The 19,669-nt window shown below is 37.3% G+C and overlaps 1 protein-coding gene across 3 annotated transcripts in view; it reads right to left on the bottom strand.

The window, feature by feature from the left end:
- The window catches only part of LOC122798765 (zinc finger protein 93-like), a 276,097-nt gene that overhangs the window by 245,945 nt on the left and 10,483 nt on the right, over positions 1 to 19,669 (bottom strand). The window lies entirely within an intron of this gene.

Genomic DNA, 19,669 nt, shown 5'->3' with positions numbered 1-19,669 from the left:
GAGATCACAGGTGAGACATTCCTAGGCGTCTGCTTTGTATTGGGAGCCCTGGTACTGGTCCTGCAGCAGTCTCATGTCACTGTTTTCTACAAGGAGTCTGACCATGACCCTGGACTCCTGAATGCCTGAGCACTGTGCCTGAAAGTGCACATCTTCACCGACACCAGCCATAGTGCCTACAGTGGGGAGCTACAACTGGTTATGAGCTGTATTCCTGCCTGAGAAGTTTAAATATGGCTGATTTCCCACCTTTTGCTGTGATTGGACAATTTTGAATATGCTGAGCTAAGCTAAGTGCCGTGCAAACCCGCTTACCATAGGTAAGCATTGCTTAAAGAAGTAGATGCTAAGCCCTGCTTACTAGTGCGCAAATCCTCTTACCTATGCTAACTCTTGCTACCATACATATTTCAGCATTGCTTACTCCAGCTAAGCACAGCTGAGCTCAGTTTAGCATTGCTCAGCTGTTATTTTATTGGTCTATCATTAGTATTATTACTTATGTTTATTATTATCATTATTATTATTCTCATTTTATGTGCTTTCATTATATTACATTCTTTTGTGGCTATACTGTCTGGGACACATGTGTTTATGTAGGGGTTTCACATCTGTACTACACTGACACCTTACATTTGGACCTGCTACACTACTCTGGTCAACAAATGTGTAATATTCACTAACTATTTATAAGAAAATATATTTTACCCATGTTTCACATATGAAAACTAATGGACTGCTTTGGGGCTCAAACCTTGACTGACTGTAGGTTAAGCAAACGCTCTAACCACTACACTATTCCACTTTCACTATTTTGGCTGCATGTGTCTATTATCTCCTTTAGATGTTTAAACTCCGCTATGCATAAATGCACGATGCACACACCCGCTCAGCTATGCTTAAACTTTATTGGGAACAGGAAAAAAATTTAACTCTGTGTTCCATTTTTATTTTACTTTAGGGGTATGCACATTGCTTTCTGCCTGTTAGGGCAGGACATCTGGACAAAGCCTGACATGATGGGGGAGAAATTGGGACAGATTTTAAATATTGCTCTGGCCAACTTAGAAAGTTGATAGGATAACAAGCTTTGCATTGCCATGACTTTTCTGAAGGGTACAGTGTCTGACACTGCATTGTCTGTCATTATTTTCTGATTTCACACCTTAATGATTTTCCACTATTTTGCCAGCCATCCATCTCATATGTGGAGTGGAGCACACTTATGAGATTAACATCTGGCATTCTGCGAGGTATCTGTAGGGTTGAGGGGTATGTGTATGCATTTGCATGCATTTCCTGCTTCTGCAGCATGCAGAAGTGCTGTACGGCTTTAGCAATAGAGGGGGTGCATCTCAGAAGCTGTGACACACCCCCTGTATTGTTTCCACTTGCCATTTTCATTTTCAGTGTCCGTGGACACTGACAATGTTATTTTTTATGTCAGTGTCTGCAGATACTGAATACTGGCATAATATTAGAGCTAAGATCTAATATTATGCCAGTATGGCTTAGAAAGTGCCGTACGGCACTTTCTGAGTGCAGTGGGCATGTTTAGTTTCCATGCACTGCTCAGACATGCCCCCTGTGCTCGTACACGGATCATGTCCATGTAGAGAGTATGGCGGCACTTCATGAATATGCAAGGCACGCTGCTGCTCTACACGGACACAGAACACTCTGTGCAAGACGGATCATGTCCATGTAGAGAGTATGGCGGCGCTTCTTCATGAACATTCAAGGTGCGCTGCTGCTCTACACGGACACAGAACATTCCGTGCAAGATGGATCGTGTCCATGTAGAGAGTATGGCGGCACTTCTTCATGAACATGCAAGGCACGTTGCTGCTCTACATGGACACAGAACACTCCGTGCAAGACGGATCGTGTCCATGTAGAGAGTATGGCGGCACTTCTTCATGAACATGCAAGGCGCGCTGCTTCTCTACACGGACACAGAACACTCCATGCAAGACGGATCATGTCCATGTAGAGAGTATGGCGGCACTTCTTCATGAACATGCAAGGCGCGCCACTGCTCTACACGGACAGATAACACTCCGTGCAAGAGCAGCTTATTCTTGCAAGGAGTGTTCATGAATCTCAGGTTTTGTGTTTTATTCCAGTCCTGTCTCCAGATTTATGCATATATTTTTGTTTACTGGGTAAACCTTGTTGACCCAGGTACACTTTCAGAGTGGAGTATTGTAATGCCAAGTAATTACAAACAAATTAACAAGGAATCACAACTAAACAGCATACAGCAGATATAGCAAATACCAGCAACATATCAAGTTGGCACAATGACCAATAAATATCACAACTTACTATAGTAGATAGTACAAGGATGGTAATCTGGCATCACTACTGCTTATCATCTAACATCCCACTTTAATTTGCTGCAGTCATCAGGGACTTGGGCGCATATGTTGTTAACAGCCCATCTTTTGACCACCTTGTCTCTATGGTGGCTACATTATTCTTCTACCTGACATGGCTTACCCGTCATGGTACCCTACAAGGCCCAAAGAAGTTACAATCTTATATATCACTTACATAGGGGGTTGGCATAACGTTTAAAGTGCTTGCCTTACAAACACAATATGCAGGGTTTGATTCTCAGATGGGATAACTGGCTAGGCTTAAAATGCCTCCCAAGGGCAGTTAGCCTAATAGTGACCTATGAATCTTACTTTATTCATCCCTTATCAAGCCCATCATTGCATATTATGCACCCTTCAAAATGTACCACACTAAGTACCCAAACCAACTTCAGAGACCTCAATACTTCCACACCAGCCGTGATAATTGGATTGGACATAAAAATGATAATAAATTATGGTATTCACTGAGTTTAAACCTGCAATATAATACAACAAATCTACTAAATTAAATCTAATTAATCTCTTTGATGTTTTTAGAAAATTTGTTAATATAAATATAGATTTAAAGCTTTGGTTCATATTTTTAGTTCCTTTCAGTATTACTAAAAAGTTTACAGATGGGATGCATAGAAATATCCTTACTTCCTGGGAACATAAGAACTTAATATGCTGGCAGCCTTTAATAAAAAATCAACAAGTCTTAGATGTACAATATTTGTCGTCAACTTATAGATTAACTTCTCATGACTGGCTATTATTACAGAATGTTTTAACATACTCCAAGGATCTATGTAGAATAATAAATAATTCTTCTTTTAAAAAATTCTCCAAAATATATAAGTGCACTGTTTGGAATTATATATAATAATGCAAATATGAAAAATGAAACCTCATATTTATATAATATAATAAAAAATTATAAAACAGCCCCTAAAATAAATTATTGGCAATATACTACTAAAGGAATATTGATATCTTTATCATCAGAAAATAAATCAAACATACTGCTATCAGTTAAACTAACATCTTATTCTTAATACTGGAAATATTTAATTTAATTCGTTGAGTTGCTGTTCCTCATGTGGAATGGATTATTTTGTAGCTGTACCTCTACAGTATTTTCACTGTATGGATGAAATAATTAATAGAAATATAATGAGACATGCAAACTGTTTCAGGTAAAGTACTTATTAAAGTTGAAAACTTTTTCAAAAGTTAAGGAAGATATATGAAAGGAAAATTTTAAGCCAGAATTGCAGTAACACAAAGGTTTTCAGAATGGATGATACCGGTTGATATTTATAGGTGATTATAGGGTGGTTTTCTTTGTGAGATAGTACTGCTTTGAATGGTTTTATTTTGCAATAGTGGTATTTTCAGGAGAAAGGCTGATTGACATGCGGCGGTAAAGGGCAAACCTACATTGCTTTATTACTTCCTCAGATGTTGAACTCATAAAACTGCCCAAACAAACAAAAAATGTCAAGAAAACACTGTTTCTATGCCTTTTAATAGATTATCGGTACCACTTTACTCATCGGGAAGCAACCTGCATTACCGTGAAAATCTGGTTGCGATAATACGCAAGTACCTTAATTGGAAATGTCTGCATAGATCCAACCCCCAATAAAATTTCAAAAATCAACTCTTCCAGTAATGGGTTATGTTGGAGATGTCAACGGTCATCTAAAGCAGATTTTCTCATATTTTTTATGACTGTATGGATATTAAAGTATTTTGTAATGATATTAATAATTTCTTACAAGCAATTTATACAGATACATTTGTTATGACTAAAGCTCTAATTTTACTCAATATAAATGAAGGCCCTTTTATGAATAAACCTAACCTATATCTACTGTGGACAATGCTAGCAATAGCTAGGAAATGCATAACTAGGAAATAGAACTCTAACACAGCACCCACCATGGAGGACTTTTGTGTTTACTGAAGAAGACAGCATAACTAAGAATGTTCCTTAAGCCATTAGTTAAAAATCCATGGAAGAAAGTTTTGCCATTGATTGACACCTTACAATTGGAACCAGTCTCCTCCTGAAGATATATATACTGTGTGTTATGACTTATTATCTACTGTACAAACCTCTACTCATGTCAGACTAAATGTAAATATTGTACATAGTTAACCAATTAACCAATTTATTTAATTGTAAACAAGTACTCTGTCTGGCGATACTGTAGTTGAGGGCCTCACCAGATGCGCAGTAGCAAGCCATGCCCAAAGCCCACCCCCGTGACATGTCATTCATGAATATGCATTCCCTCCCAATGTACACCCGAAGGAAAAAAAAGTGCACCTGACTTTGTAATAGGACAGTAAATATAACAGTAAACTGAAAGTAAATTACCGGTATGGCGTGAACCGACATTTAAACAAACAAAAAAAAAAACACTTTCTCGACCTTGGGATATTTCAGTTTCTTAAGAGGACTGCCAACTGCTAAATTCTGGATTTGATACAACATAATAGAACTAAAGTGTTTCCATTGTCACAGCGCTTTTAATAGCCAAACAGTCACCAAAATCTCACATTGACACTTTGAACGGTTATGTGCTGTCAGTACAGCACACAATCACAACGGAAGTGTAACCACGTCTTCTTTCTTTCACTCAGTTGTGGGGTTAAGTCTAAGTATTACAGGGTGTTGCAGCATGACTAAACTTTGATATGCACATATTGTGTACAACGGCAAGTTTTAATCGACCTAAAATGTTTAAAAAAAAAAAAAAATATATATATATATATATATATATATATATATATATATATAATTTATTGCCAGTTTGTCGAAAACCCCAAGTAATATGCAGACCGGGTTGTCACTCAATTTGCGACACACCCACTTCTGCGCAAAAGGAACTGGTGAGGCCCTCAACTACAATATCACCCTTTTGTGTTATATATTTAAAATAAAAAGTAACTGTGGTGGTGGTGCTGCGGTAGCGTTGTCGCCTCACAGTAAGACGTTGTCCTGTTCAATTCTCAGCTAAAGCGTCTTCTGTGTGGAGACATGCGTGAATGGGCATACCTTCATTGAAGGTTGTGCGTCAGGGCTGGCAACTCGGTATGTAAAAATCTACTGCCAATCATTAGCGGACCGGAGTTCCGCTGTGGCGACCCCTAACCGGGAAAGACCGAAAGATACAACAACATTTAAAATAAAAAGTATGTGAGCAAAAAAAAAAAAATACTTCCTCACCAGAAAGATCTCTGGTCTCAGTACCCATAACCACTCAGACTAAAAGGCCTGTTAGTCTACTCTATTTCATACAGACTCCTGAGGAGTGATCTCTGCTTAGCCATCAGTGCTATGGACAACCCAGCACTCTTAGAACTCCTTCCCCTGTATAAAGTGATAAAGCAAACACCTGCTGTCTAAACACCTAAATATATACTATCACATCAACACCAGATGGCATGACATATGTGCAACCCAATGTACCCCCAATTCCTGGAATAGACCACCAATGTCTATTAAGCAGTGTACTTTCCTAACAACCTTTAAAACCAGTCTGGATGACAGGATGGGTGATCAGAAATTTTCTCCACAGATATGCAAAGAAAGTCTGGTTAATGGTAGGCATTGTTGATCTCCCACTTTGTGTTGTGGCTAGATTTTTGTAAGTCTCCTTAGCAGAAAGATTATTAATAACCCAATGAACCACAACAAATGGAATATTGTTGGTTAGCATATTACAGAAGGGTATTTATACATTGAAAGAAATGTTTATATAATTTTAGTGGTTTGATAATAATCCAAAGAAAATATTAAATACGTTTTAATACTAGGTGTTTATATGATATATACAGTTAGCCAGTAGGTTAAAAAACACATTCCCATACATACAAATATAGCTATAATCCAAAAAAAAGTTGATGAATATTACAACTTATGAGAACTATACAGTACATGGATAAAATAAGAAAACTCTTACTTCTCACACTTGAAACTACAGCCTTGGCCTTGTGGGCTTTTTAGTTTGAAACAGATAACAACAGTAACCACACTGTGTAGCAAAAATAACTATTAATAAATGACACACTATCTACTAAACTAAAAAGAAGAGAAAAAGTTTAGTTACTTGACTTTAAGACTTGAAATCATTTGCCCCTGTGATAACTACAGGATCCCCATGGCGTCCTGAGTCTAATCAGTCAGTACCTTTAAGAACTTACAATGACGTAAAAGGAAGGAAAGAAAAAGGCAAACATCGCATTACTTAAATAAAATTAAAATAACCGCCGCTGGCTGCGAAATACTCCACAAAACAACTGCCGCTGGCTACGAAATACTCCACAAAAGACAGTTTATTAATATCCAAACCAATAAAGTAAGCGCTTTCAATGAGTAAAACTTCATCAGAGAAAGTAACACATTAATCCATTGCCTTATATACACAAATTAGACTTAGTCACATGATTAAATCAATAAAAAATTAAAAGACAAACACCTAGTTACAAAATGTTAAAATACAACATATTAAATTCTTTGGAAAATGTCTATTGGGAAAATGGTGTCTGCTAAGGAAACATTTAGAAAAATGTTAAGAACATTAAGATTTCTTTGGAACTGTATAATTATTTGTCTTGTTTGGCTCCTCTTACCCCAGTAATTTTCGGAATCCCGAAGGTCCACAAGGACCTCGAAGACCCACTACTTCGACCTATAGTTAATGGGAGAAATTGCATTACGTATCCATAGTTGTTTGTCTTTTAATTTGTTATTGATTTAATCATGTGACTAAGTCTAATTTGTGTATATAAGGCAATGGATTAATGTGTTACTTTGATGAAGTTTTACTTATTGAAGTAAGACGAAAGCGCTTACTTTATTGGTTTGGATGTTAAAAAAACTGTCTTTTGTGGAGTGTTTCGCAGCTAGTGGTGGTTATTTTCATTTTATTTAAGTTTTGTAAGCTTCACCAGTTTGTTTTTGCAGTCTTTGTGGTGTGCCTGTATGGCAGCAGAATCTACTTCCACACAAGGATTACTGTTCTCACAAGAGAACGAACATTTGAATAACCATGAATCCAGCAACTTTGATATCCAGCAACTGGTCAATATAGTTTTAACTCTGACCAGGAAAGTGGATGACCTATCAGCAACCATTAACAGCCTTTCTAAAATGGTTCCTGTCATGGAACTTAACGTTCATCGTATAGTTACACAAAGGAATGGCTCCATTTCATCTTCATTTGGTGAGCCTGACCTGAATGGGAGCTCTGCACTCAAATATAACACTATTAACAATAGTAACACTGGTGGTGGCGTACAGGATTTACATGTTCTTCTCCTGCTATTAACCCAGAGTGAAACAAGGGTTATTCAACTGGTTATCGTGAACATCACAGCCAGATACTGTTGATACGACTGTTCCTGTTGACACGAATGTTATTCAACCCGGTGCTGCCAAAAAAATACTGTTTTTGCTGGCTTGAAGCATTGGCTTGACCAGCCCGTGCTTTTAAGTGAAGGAGCTTACATATTGCTGACAGCTCAGCTGCTGATTCCAATGCCAGCAGATTTAACATAGTTGAGAATTTAAACATACTTGATACTAAATCCTTTAAAGTTAAAAAGCTACAACTGGAAGTAGCATATTTCAAGGAGTGCCTGTCAAGATGCCAAGTGCCAAAGGGATTAAGATCCTAGCGTTATCCCACTGTATTGGTCTGTGACTCACCATTCCACCAGGATTTGTTATCCTTATTTGACTCTCAAGTTAATCGAGATGTTTATCAAACATTACACAGTGGCAATGGATAAATTAAATGGAGAAACCGGCATTTTGGATGAAAGCATAATTAATGATTCTGATTTTACTCGTTACAAATACGAGTATGAACGTATTTTCACTGGTATTAATGGCCAAATTACCAAAATGAAAGCTACTAAGAATAAAAAACTATCCTTTGACAAAGACTATAGTAAAGAGGCTGCTTAACCTAAACCACCACCTACACTGGAATGGCTTAATCCTTCGACCCACCCTCACACTAATGTCAACAATGTGAGCAGCCAGCCTCCTGACAGGCAAATTATGGACTCTCCAGGACAAGGTTCCTCTGAGCGTAGCTATGCGGAGGCAGCCTCCTCATCAGGGGACAGAACCCTGGAAACTACAATTCCAATTGGAATGGGCATTTAAGGAACAATAATAAGAGAAATAATACCAATAACTATAACACCAATAACTATGGCAGTCAAACCTTGAACAACCCTGTTAACCACAATAGAGCCTTTGACAACCATGAACTGGGTACTAGTAGCAATTCCTTAAATTTTCACAGGAAGGGCCGAAAGTATACAAACACAACCCACAATAGGAGACCCTCTCAAGGGAAGAATTTGGGGACAAATCGAGCAACTCAGAGGTAACTGTTGACCTGGCTAGGGATATTCTAGCTGGTGTTTATTGTATGGACAATGTTACCCCTACCAAGAGCTTCCGAATGGTCTTTAATAGTGGCCAGGATTTCAAGATTTTTAATTATTCCAGCACAGAAGTGGAAACTACTTTAGTGGATTTATTAGCAAAAGGGCTAACTTTTGTTGCTGATTTAAGGGCCAGTATTACAAGAACAATGATTGATTTAAGGTTATTTGTTCATAAAATTAATTTGGAACTTTTATTTAAAGAACAACCTAGGGTGAAGAATAAATGAAAAGTGTTGAGTACCTTTAATCCACCATTACGCCCTGGTTTATTAGTGTTTGAACAAATTTGTGAATTGGACTTGCATGATAAACTTGAGTTTAATAGGCATATGCCTTCGGGCATAGTTAGTAATTTTACTAAACAGGAATGGGAGAGTTTGAACTGTCTAACCTTTCAGAATGTCAGAGTTGTTAAGCCCAATAAAGGTGGAGGGCTCGTGTTTTTTGATAATGATGATACTAGACGTATTTTGAAATTGCTTGGCTGTGATCATTACAGTTTAGCTTCCCTGAATGAAATGAACCGAGACCAGCAGAAGATTAAAGTTTTCCTTAATGATTTGTTTATAAAATCCAAGATTTCTTTGGAACTACATAATTATTTGTCTTGTTTGGCTCCTCTTACCACAAATGATTTTCGGAATCACGAAGGTCCACAAGAACCTTGAGGACCCACCACTTCGACCTATAGTTAATGGGAGAAATTCCATTATGTATCCATTGGCGAAGTATGTAGATACAGCATTAAAGAAATTTGTTGACAAGTTTGATTATATCTGTAAAGATTCGTGGTCATTTCTGAACAGCATCAATGGTCTCGAGTACAAGGATGATATTATACTCTTGACCATTGATGTAAAAGACCTTTACACTGTAATACCTGTTGATACGGGTATTGAATCGGTAACTAACTTTATCAGAATGAAGTGTGGTTCAGAAAGGGAAATTGAGCTTTTAGAAGAAATATTGGATTTATTTTTCAATAACAATTACTTTATGTTCGATTGATGTTATTATTTGCAGAAGACAGGTGTTGCAATGGGCTCTCCATGTGGGGCAAGTTTTGCAAACCTTGTGACGGCTCACTGAGAGCAGCGCCATAATTTCAATTACAACCTGTTTAGGAAGAACATCTGTTACTACACTAGATATTTGGATGATGTTTTCATCATGTTTGAAGGTATTGTTGATGACATCCCGAATTTTGTGACCAATTTGAATGAATCTACCCAATTTTTGAGATTCACTCACAGCCTGGGTGTGGAGAGTATAACCTATCTAGATGTTGAATTATATAAGGACAGAAATGCAAAATTAGTCAAAGCCAAGATACATAGGAAATCAACCTATTCCAACTCTTTCCTTCACTTCAGCAGTTGTCACCTTTATCAGCAGAAAAGATCAGTAGTGAAGGGACAACTAGTGAGACCGGCCCGGATGGTGCCCGAAGAGAAAGAGTTTGGAGTTGAATGTCAACTATTGTATGACATATTTTTAAAACGTGGTTATCCCTCACAGTTATTGGATGATTTGGTCTTTGAACTACAGGATAAAAGGTTTAATGGTGAATTTAACCCTATCTTAGGACCTAGCCTCCATCTGAATAGTCTACAGACTACTAGCATCGACTATTTACATTCGGTAAAGTCTGATTCATTCAAAGTCACCTTTATTACACCCTTCAGCCTCGATGCCCCTGTCATAAGAACTGGAACCTATTAGTGTCAGATGTAGACCTGGCCCCTATTGTTGAATCGTCCCCTAAGATCACTTATAAAAGAGGACTCAACCTCAAAAATCTGTTGGAGAGAGTTAAGACCCCTGTGTCAAAAACCACTGGTATGTATAAACGTGAAAGTTGCTGCTCATATTGCAGATATATGGAAGTAGGTTAGACGTTTACTGTTAGGGGTAAAAAATATTGTACTAACAAAAGGTATAATTGTCTAAGAATGACGTGCCTTGTGTACAGTTAAAGCCCATTCCACTGAACCTGTGAGTGTGCAGCATGCAAAAACACAAAGACAATTTATTATGTCCCAGATGGTTTCAAAATGAAGCCAGAACTGTGGAAGCTGGAGCTGGTGTTGGAGGTGAAATGTTTCAAAGCAGACAACTGAATGAAATAGCCTGAACTACAAAGGAATTAAGAAGAGAAAGACAGAGTTTTGTTTTAAGTACTTTATGTGTCATTTGTTGACTGGGTTAGTCCCACTAGGTTAGTTGTTTTAAGTACTTTACGTGTCATTTGTTGACTGGGTTAGTCCCACTAGGTTAGTAGTTTTAAGTACTTTACGTGTCATTTGTTGACTGGGTTAGTCCCACTAGATTAGTTGTTTTAAGTACTTTACGTGTCATTTGTTGACTGGGTTAGTCCCACTAGGTTAGTTGTTTTAAGTACTTTACATGTCATTTGTTGACTGGGTTAGTCCCACTAGGTTAGTAGTCTCTTTTCAGGGAGATGCAAGGTGGTATTTATACTACTAGAGAAAATTGTCCAGGGCATCTGGGAACTTACGCTACCTTTTCTGATATCTACCATGAGATCTTTTACATCCAACTTAAGCAGATGGGGCCTTGGTTTAACATTTCATCCAAAGGTTTTAGAAAGAAAGAAACAGTATCTGCAGATAAAGGTGTGCTCTGTCCTCATCAGATGGATATCAGTAGCAGGGATTAAAAACCACAACCCTTAAAATCAAGGTAACTGCTAAATGTTCTTTCTGTATAAACATGGGGATGACTTTGATAATTACATTTCAGCATTTGAATGCATGTGTAATCAGCACAAAGAGACCATAAAAATAGATGAGTTTTTTTTAACTTCCTATTCTCATGGAGTGGGCAGTGCATGGTGAGAAAAAGCTGAGTGATCCTAACTGCCTTGTTTATTTAAAAATAAAGTATGTTACTTGTTAATGTTAGAAATTAACATCTTAAGTTTACAGGTAAAAGCTTGCAGAACACATAATAAACGCAGATCACAGTGTCAGTGAATTCCTTCTAGAAGTAAGTTATTCATTTAAAAGGTGGTGAAATGATGCCAGACTACTACTTTTGAAATGCTGGAAGATGTTATAAGTGAACACACAGACAATAGTCTAAATGAGGACCCCTTTACATCATGAGCAAAAAGCAGCTGAATATGATCCTAGGTACCCTCTGACCTTTGAGCAACATGGTAGTAAGAAAATCATTCTATGTCACTCAGCTCACAGGTAAGGACATGGAATCTAAGTCCAGGGAAGTAATTGATTCACTATATTCAGCCCTCATCAGACCTGTCATGGAGTTTAATACCTCCTTTGGTATATACCGGACCGGGCACATGCAACAACTGGAATGTCCGCAGAGGTTCTTCACAAAATGAATACAGGGTGTAAACACAATGCGCTATACAGATCAAAGCCCTATCTCTACATCCTTTTTCCTACATACTGCTAAAAAGTGATCCATGCCTGACATACAAGGCATGTTTGAATCCTGCTCTGATGGGGCTTTTGCATATTCTCAAAATGAACAGCATCAGAACATCAAGATCTAAGGACCTGCACCTTGCTTACAACATAAACAGGACACATTGGATATGCAGATATATATCTCAGGGAATTCCTATTCTCTGGAATAGACTTCCCATCTATGTGAAGCACAGTCCTTTCCTAACCCTATTCAAGTGTAACGAGGCCAGTGGATGGGAAATCGAAACTTCACCCCAAGTCTGGCACCTATATCTCTGATGGACAGAGGGAACCATTAGATCATACCCTAGCTAAGATACAACCTTTACTTTAACCTCTAAGGCACATTAACTTGGGGATACATTTGGCATGCATGGTTAGGCTTATAAAGGCACTAATAACTGTTAGACTAGTATACACCTACGAACCTGTATGAGAATCTGATTAACATACTGGGGATTCATCACAGCTGATGTTACGGATAACAAGAGTGACCTCTATCTGGCCAGCAGGACTGTGCAGTGACAGCAGGGCTTTACTTACAACTCCAAATGGGTATAAGTGAAGTCAAGGGGCAGTCGAAACCACCACAGCAGGTTTCACAGGCAAAAGGAGAGAGATTCCATATTGGCACAGATCATTGGTCCCACCATAAAGGACTCGATGGAGCTAGCTCAGGGGGCTCCCGATTCTGAAAGGGAGGGGGAGTCCAGATACTGGGACAAGGGATTAGTGTACACAGAATGAAAGGCTAGATTAAGAAGTGAAACAGAAGTTGGTAGTCACAAGGGGCCAACTAAAAGGTACTTCTGAACCTGTGAACATGATGTACAGAAAAGGAGGCCTTTGCCAATTTTTATTTTATTGGCGTGGTGTTGTAAAATATCATAAAGGTGTATTGTAAGACACGTAAGCAGCACCAAAAGGTGAGCAAGCAGGAGATAAAATCAACTCTGTTTTGGAGTCTACAAAGGTTCATAGGTGTGTACTAGGCTAATAGGCCTGGAGCCTTCCCTTGTTATTGAGGAACCATTTCAAGCGGTAGCCATGGACATTGTGGGACCTCTTTGTATCCCAGTCATTGAAGGTATCTCAGTGTCTGACTATGATTCTAGGTATCCTTTGGCAGTGGATCGGTCCTGTAGTGAAGCAAAGAAGATGGCAACTACACTGTCATAATTCCAGCTAGGTAGGTTTGTTTAGAAATACCAATAGCCAGAGGTGCTAACTTCATATGAGATCTGTTGATCTGCTTGGGGAATCATAATAGGCTAAAGCAACTGAAGACTGCCCATTACCATCTACAAGTAAATGGTCTGGTGAAGAAAGACCAGATTGACAGCATTATCAGTTTAATTCAGAGTAGTACATGTATTGCCATTTTACTTACTTTATGGTCACAATATAAAGAGGCCCTTGAATCTGTAATGACTAGTAGGTGAATGTGAATCCCAGAAGGACTTTGTTTATTTATTCATTATTTTTGACCAGGTTATTCCAGTTAGCACTATAAATCTTTTCATAATATGGCATCACTATTGGTGATGGCAGGTTACTGCTCAAGGCTAGGTTCTTACCTGTCTCAGACACATATTCCAAGAGCTCCATCAGGTCCCTCTTCATAAAGTTCAGGGAGGTATGTCTAAAGTCATTTACTTGTATCCAAGACACGACTGAGTTTTTGAATATTATCAAGAATATGCACAATGAAAAAAGGTGGTACTTATGTACCTTGGACATATCAGCTTTATATACCAATATTCCCCATTGGGCAGGTTTATTCGCCCTGGAATATTGATTGAATCGTGCTTCATTATATAAACCAGGATTCAGTAAATTTTTGATATGTCTCACTGAGCATGTGCTAACTAAAAATGTCTTCTATTTTAAAGATGAATGCTATTTATAGCTCAAGGGGACTGCTATAGGGGCATATTTTGCCCTAATTTATGCAGATCTGTTCATAGGATATATTGAAGAACAGGTTATTTATGATTTTAGTCATAATATCATTTTGGAATCCATAGATATTTGCCAGTAATACTTAGATGATTACTGGCAAGTTTGGTTTTCAGATTTGGATTATTTACATGAATTTGTTCAGTACTTTACTGAAAATAAATGGGGTATACATTTTACAGCCACTATCATCGTACACAGATTACATTTTTAGACACTGAAATTCAGTTACAAAATAATGGTATGTTGGCTAGTTGAGTGTATAGGAAATATCCTCAGTTTCATACCGTACTACATGCCAGCAGTTGTCATCCACGGCACATAATTCAAATATATCTAAATCTCAATTTATGAGACTTTGCAGGATCCGTTCTTTGGATCAGGTGTTAGTCCAACAGGAACAAGCTTTGGTAAAATGGTTTTGTACCAGAGGCTATACATATGGTGATGTGGTCAACTCAAGTGGAAATGGTTGGTAGCCTTGACAGATCAGAACTACTGAAGTACAAACCGCATAAAGTTGTGACATCTCAACCCAGATTAGTTGCTAATTTTGGTAGCAATACATCTTCTTTTATTGACCTTACCCAGAAACATTGGGGAATTTTGTCATCTGATGACATCTTGAGAGATCTGAAATCTTCTAAATTCCTCTTTTCATATAGAAGGGGTAAGATGTTGGGTGGATGGTTCAATCATTATAAAACTTAGTGGTGTTGGAGCAGTTTCACAACAAGCTACACTGGATGACCAGTTGTTTTCACGGTGTCAACCTTGTGGACACTGCAGTTTTTGCAAATATATTTACAAAGCCAAAAATCTTCCTCTCACAACACTCCTCATGTTTATGATATTCGTGTTTTTGGGAATTGTGGGTCAGAGTGAGTGATTTATTTAGTTACATGCACCTGTTCCACATTTTATATCAAGACTAATGCCTCATCCTTTGAAAATGTGCATTTCCGAACACCTTAGTGATGGTAGATGTGCCTGTACCTCTAGTGCTTTGTTTAAACACACTATTAGGCATCCTACAGCCAAGTTTAGTTTTCTAGTTATTGACAAAATCATGCTTAATAGGAGAGATAAGGCAGGATGGCATCACATCTTAAATATTAAAAAACAGAGATGGACAGTTAGACTCGGGGGACTTTCCTCACCAGGCAATGAAAATCTTTAACCACCAATGATATGAAGTCTTTGTTTATTTAAATGGTGTGGATATGATGTCTGTTATCGCACTGATGAAGGCAATTTTGCCAAAACCGGTTTGCTGACAGTTCCAGTTGGACATTGTTCCCCCCCCCCCCCTTGGTGGCTATTAAACTATGATATTGTGTTGACTTTTTGTGTGCTGGCTGTTTGTTCATCAAAAAAGTTACTTACACCCACATGTACAATGACTATATCATATGTGTACTTGTGGTGGACTCTAACAAGAAAATACCACAGTTCAAAGTTATCATTATTTAATTATTTCACACAATTCCACTTCTAAATCAGAAAATGTTAGATATCACCTTTACAATGCCAAATCTAACACAATACATTGAAAATTCAAAGTTATCATACCTATAGAAAAACTGAACCTGTGGATGGAAAACAAAACAAGTGGGTTTTAAAGATGCAAATGAAAACAAAAGCGATAGTTTTGTGAGTGTAAAGTCCCTTTAAATGGCAGTATAAAAAAATTTGCAGGCAACAGTTTGTCTTCCAGAAAAACCCAGTGCAGTGAATTTTCTGACAAAAGTAAACAGTGTGAGAAAGGCAAGGAACTTTAGGCAGAAAATGTACTGATTCTTGTACAGGCAACAAACAAACTGTGTGCACAACCGTGTGCACAAGCGAGTGTTCATAAGGCAAAGGTAGTTCACAGCGTAAAATGCAGAGTGTGTGCACGGTGTTGTCTGTGAAAGAAGACATTTCTGTTACTCGTAAAGTAACCAGCTACTCTGTACATTTGTATGAGACATTACAAGAGAAGCTAGGGAAGGAGAGAGAACCCCACTTAAAAATGTTAAAGAAAGATGCCAAACTATACAGCATGGGATGTATGAAAAAATACAAACAGGCAGGGAATTTAAAGCTGGAGAGATCAGAACACTTGTATTTGGGAAAAAAGGCAGGCCAGGCCCATTTAAAATAACGAATGAAGTGAACTACAGAGTTAGACAAACAGGTAGGAGATGACAAGGAAATATGAACCAGTAGTTAATCAGCAGAGGTTCGCAACCTGAGGAAAAGAGGAAGCTAGCAGCAGAGATTAGTAAACCTGAGGAAGAAAGTTGACTTCTATGCTTGCAGTACAGCGTGACTGATACATTATCTGAGGCACAGAAACAAGATAAAGGTCTGTTAGGGAGCTGAGAAGCATTTTTACCACTGTTTGGTGGGGCAAATGTGATTCCACACTGCATTAAGAATATTCCAGAAAAAATATTACCTTGAAACCTTAGAAAATATCACAGCTTCAAAAAAAAAAAAGGTTATATATAAAGTAATAAAGAAACGATTTCACACAGACATATAGAAGGGATCACAAAAAGGTTCTACATAAAGTAATAAAGAAACGATTTCACACAGACATATAGAAGGGACAACAAAAAGGTTCTACATAAAGTAATAAAGAAACGATTTCACACTGACAGAGGGGGGATCACAAAAAGGTTATACATAAAAGTAATAAGGAAATAATTTCACACAGACATAGAGGAGGGATCACAAAAGGATTCTGCATAAAGTAATAAAACGCTTTCACACAGACATTGAGAAGGGATCACAGAATGAGTACCCTTTAGTGTCAAGTCCCAAAACCTAAGGGGAACAAATGGGGGTTATAGTGATTGTAGGAGGCAGATCAGCGATAGAAAACTGGACAGTAGCCCAGTGAATATATTTGAAGAAGTAGTAAAAAGGTTGCAGAAAGCAAGAATCCTGCTTGAACTCGAAGGGTCACACTCATCCAGTAGTACAGAAATGCAGTGGCCTGGTTTGACCCACCATAAAGCAGATCCTCTGTCCTGGGTTCACAGCCCACCCAAATGATATGAAACTAAGGGTTTCAAGCTGAGGGGGGGTGCATTGTGGCAGTTTTCACAGGTAAGAAGAATAAAGCTGACCCAAAAGTGCAAATAAGATTGTGTAAGCAGTGTATGTAACAGTGTTGCACTACTCTATTGCAAAGAAGATCCAGTCTCTTTAAAGAGAATATTGTTTTCGTTAACTACAGCTGAGTCAATGAATGAAGTGCACAGGGCTAACAGAAGCCAAGTCACAGAGGGAGAGAAAGAGAGGGAGGGTCTGGAGGAACCTTCACCCGTACATAAGGGAAGGTGCTGAGCAAAGCAGCAATTCTGGGGAAGATATTCTGTATACACAGGAAGAATAACAGAGAGAACGCCTAGAAATGTTCTTATTGAGAACCCAAGAAGAAATCTTAGTATTAGAGACTCTTTTCTCAGCACCCTTAAACTGTGTTATTTGCTGTGTAAACTTACGGGACATATATATACATATATATATATATATATATATATATATATATATATATATATATATATATATATATATATATATATATATATATATATATATATATATATATATAAATTTTTATATATATATATATATATATATATATATATATATATATATATTATATATATATATATATATATATATATATATACATACATTTTATATATATATATATATATATATATATATATATATATATATATATGTATATATATTCACTATGTAATCCCGAAATACTGAAATCACGAATTTCAGTATTTCGAAATTACATAGCCGAAACCTTTAAATACCGAAACCCCATAACCGCGAAATTTAAAATCGTGAAGCTACAGTGCACATACGCCACACACATACACAGTACCAGTCTTAACTTTGAGTAATTTTTAACTATAACTCTGCCACTTTATGTAGTTTCAAACCCCCTTTGTCCTGTATTCGGCACCATAGAAGCATCACGGCCGTAGTAATTTTTAGTAACCTAACTTACTGGCTACTTCCAGTGACTGAGATGGCTATTACAAACAACGCCAAACAGCAATAATACATTATATGTATTTAATATACTTATGGTGCAGCAACAGTTTTAGTGTTAAACCTGACTGTATATCTTACGTATTTATGGTACTATAACAGTTTTAGTGTTAAACCTGACTGTATATCTTATGTAGTTATGGTACTATAACAGTTTTAGTGTTAAACCTGACTGTATATCTTACGTATTTATGGTACTATAACAGTTTTAGTGTTAAACCTGACTGTATATCTTGCGTATTTATGGTACTATAACAGTTTTAGCGTTAAACCTGACTTTATATGTTACGTATTTATGGTACTATAACAGTTTTAGTGTTAAACCTGACTGTATATCTTCCGTATTTATGGTACTATAACAGTTTTAGTGTTAAACCTGACTGTATATCTTACGTATTTATGGCACTATAACAGTTTTAGTGTTAAACCTGACTGTATATCTTACGTATTTATGGTACTATAACAGTTTTAGTGTTAAAGCTGACTGTATATCTTACGTATTTATGGTACTATAACAGTTTTAGTGTTACAGCTGACTGTATATTTTATGTACTAAATGGTGCTCTGTTTTAGTGTTAAAGCTGACTGTATATTTATGAACTTACTGTGCTCTAATAGTTTTAACTGACTGAAAATTTTACACAGTTATGGTACTCTAATAGGTTAGTGTTACAGCTGACTGTATATCTTACAGCTGACTGTATATCTTACAGCTGACTGTATATCTTACGTATTTATGGTACTATAACAGTTTTAGTGTTAAACCTGACTGTATATTTTATGTACTAAATGGTGCTCTGTTTTAGTGTTAAAGCTGACTCTATATCTTACAGCTGACTGTATATCTTACGTATTTATGGTACTATAACAGTTTTAGTGTTAAACCTGACTGTATATTTTATGTACTAAATGGTGCTCTGTTTTAGTGTTAAAGCTGATTGCATATTTTATGTACTTATGGTATTCTAACAGGTTTAGAGTTAAATCTGACTGTATATTTTACGTACTTATGGTACTATAACAGTTTTAGTTTTATAGATTCTTAAGTGGTTACTGGGCTACTGACCCAAAGGTCTTTATAAGCCTAGCCATGTGTACCCAATATAATATTACAGAAACCCAATATAAAGAATCTTGCCTAAACTCACTTAGCTAGCGACGACTGCCCATATCTAGGAGAGTCGACTTCTTCTTTCGTCTCTTCCCATTACGGGTCACCACAGCAGGTCATCTGTTTCCATTTCTTCCTGTCCTCTGCATCTTGCTCTGTCACACCAACCACCTGCATGTCTTCTCTCACCACATCCATAAACCTTATCTTAGGCCTTCCTCTTTTCCTCT

This window comes from Protopterus annectens, chromosome 3.part1 (assembly GCF_019279795.1).
Source record: "Protopterus annectens isolate FY-2018-M chromosome 3.part1, PAN1.0, whole genome shotgun sequence".
Classification (NCBI taxonomy): Eukaryota; Metazoa; Chordata; order Ceratodontiformes; family Protopteridae; genus Protopterus; species Protopterus annectens.
This window is presented reverse-complemented; position numbering and strand designations above follow the sequence as displayed.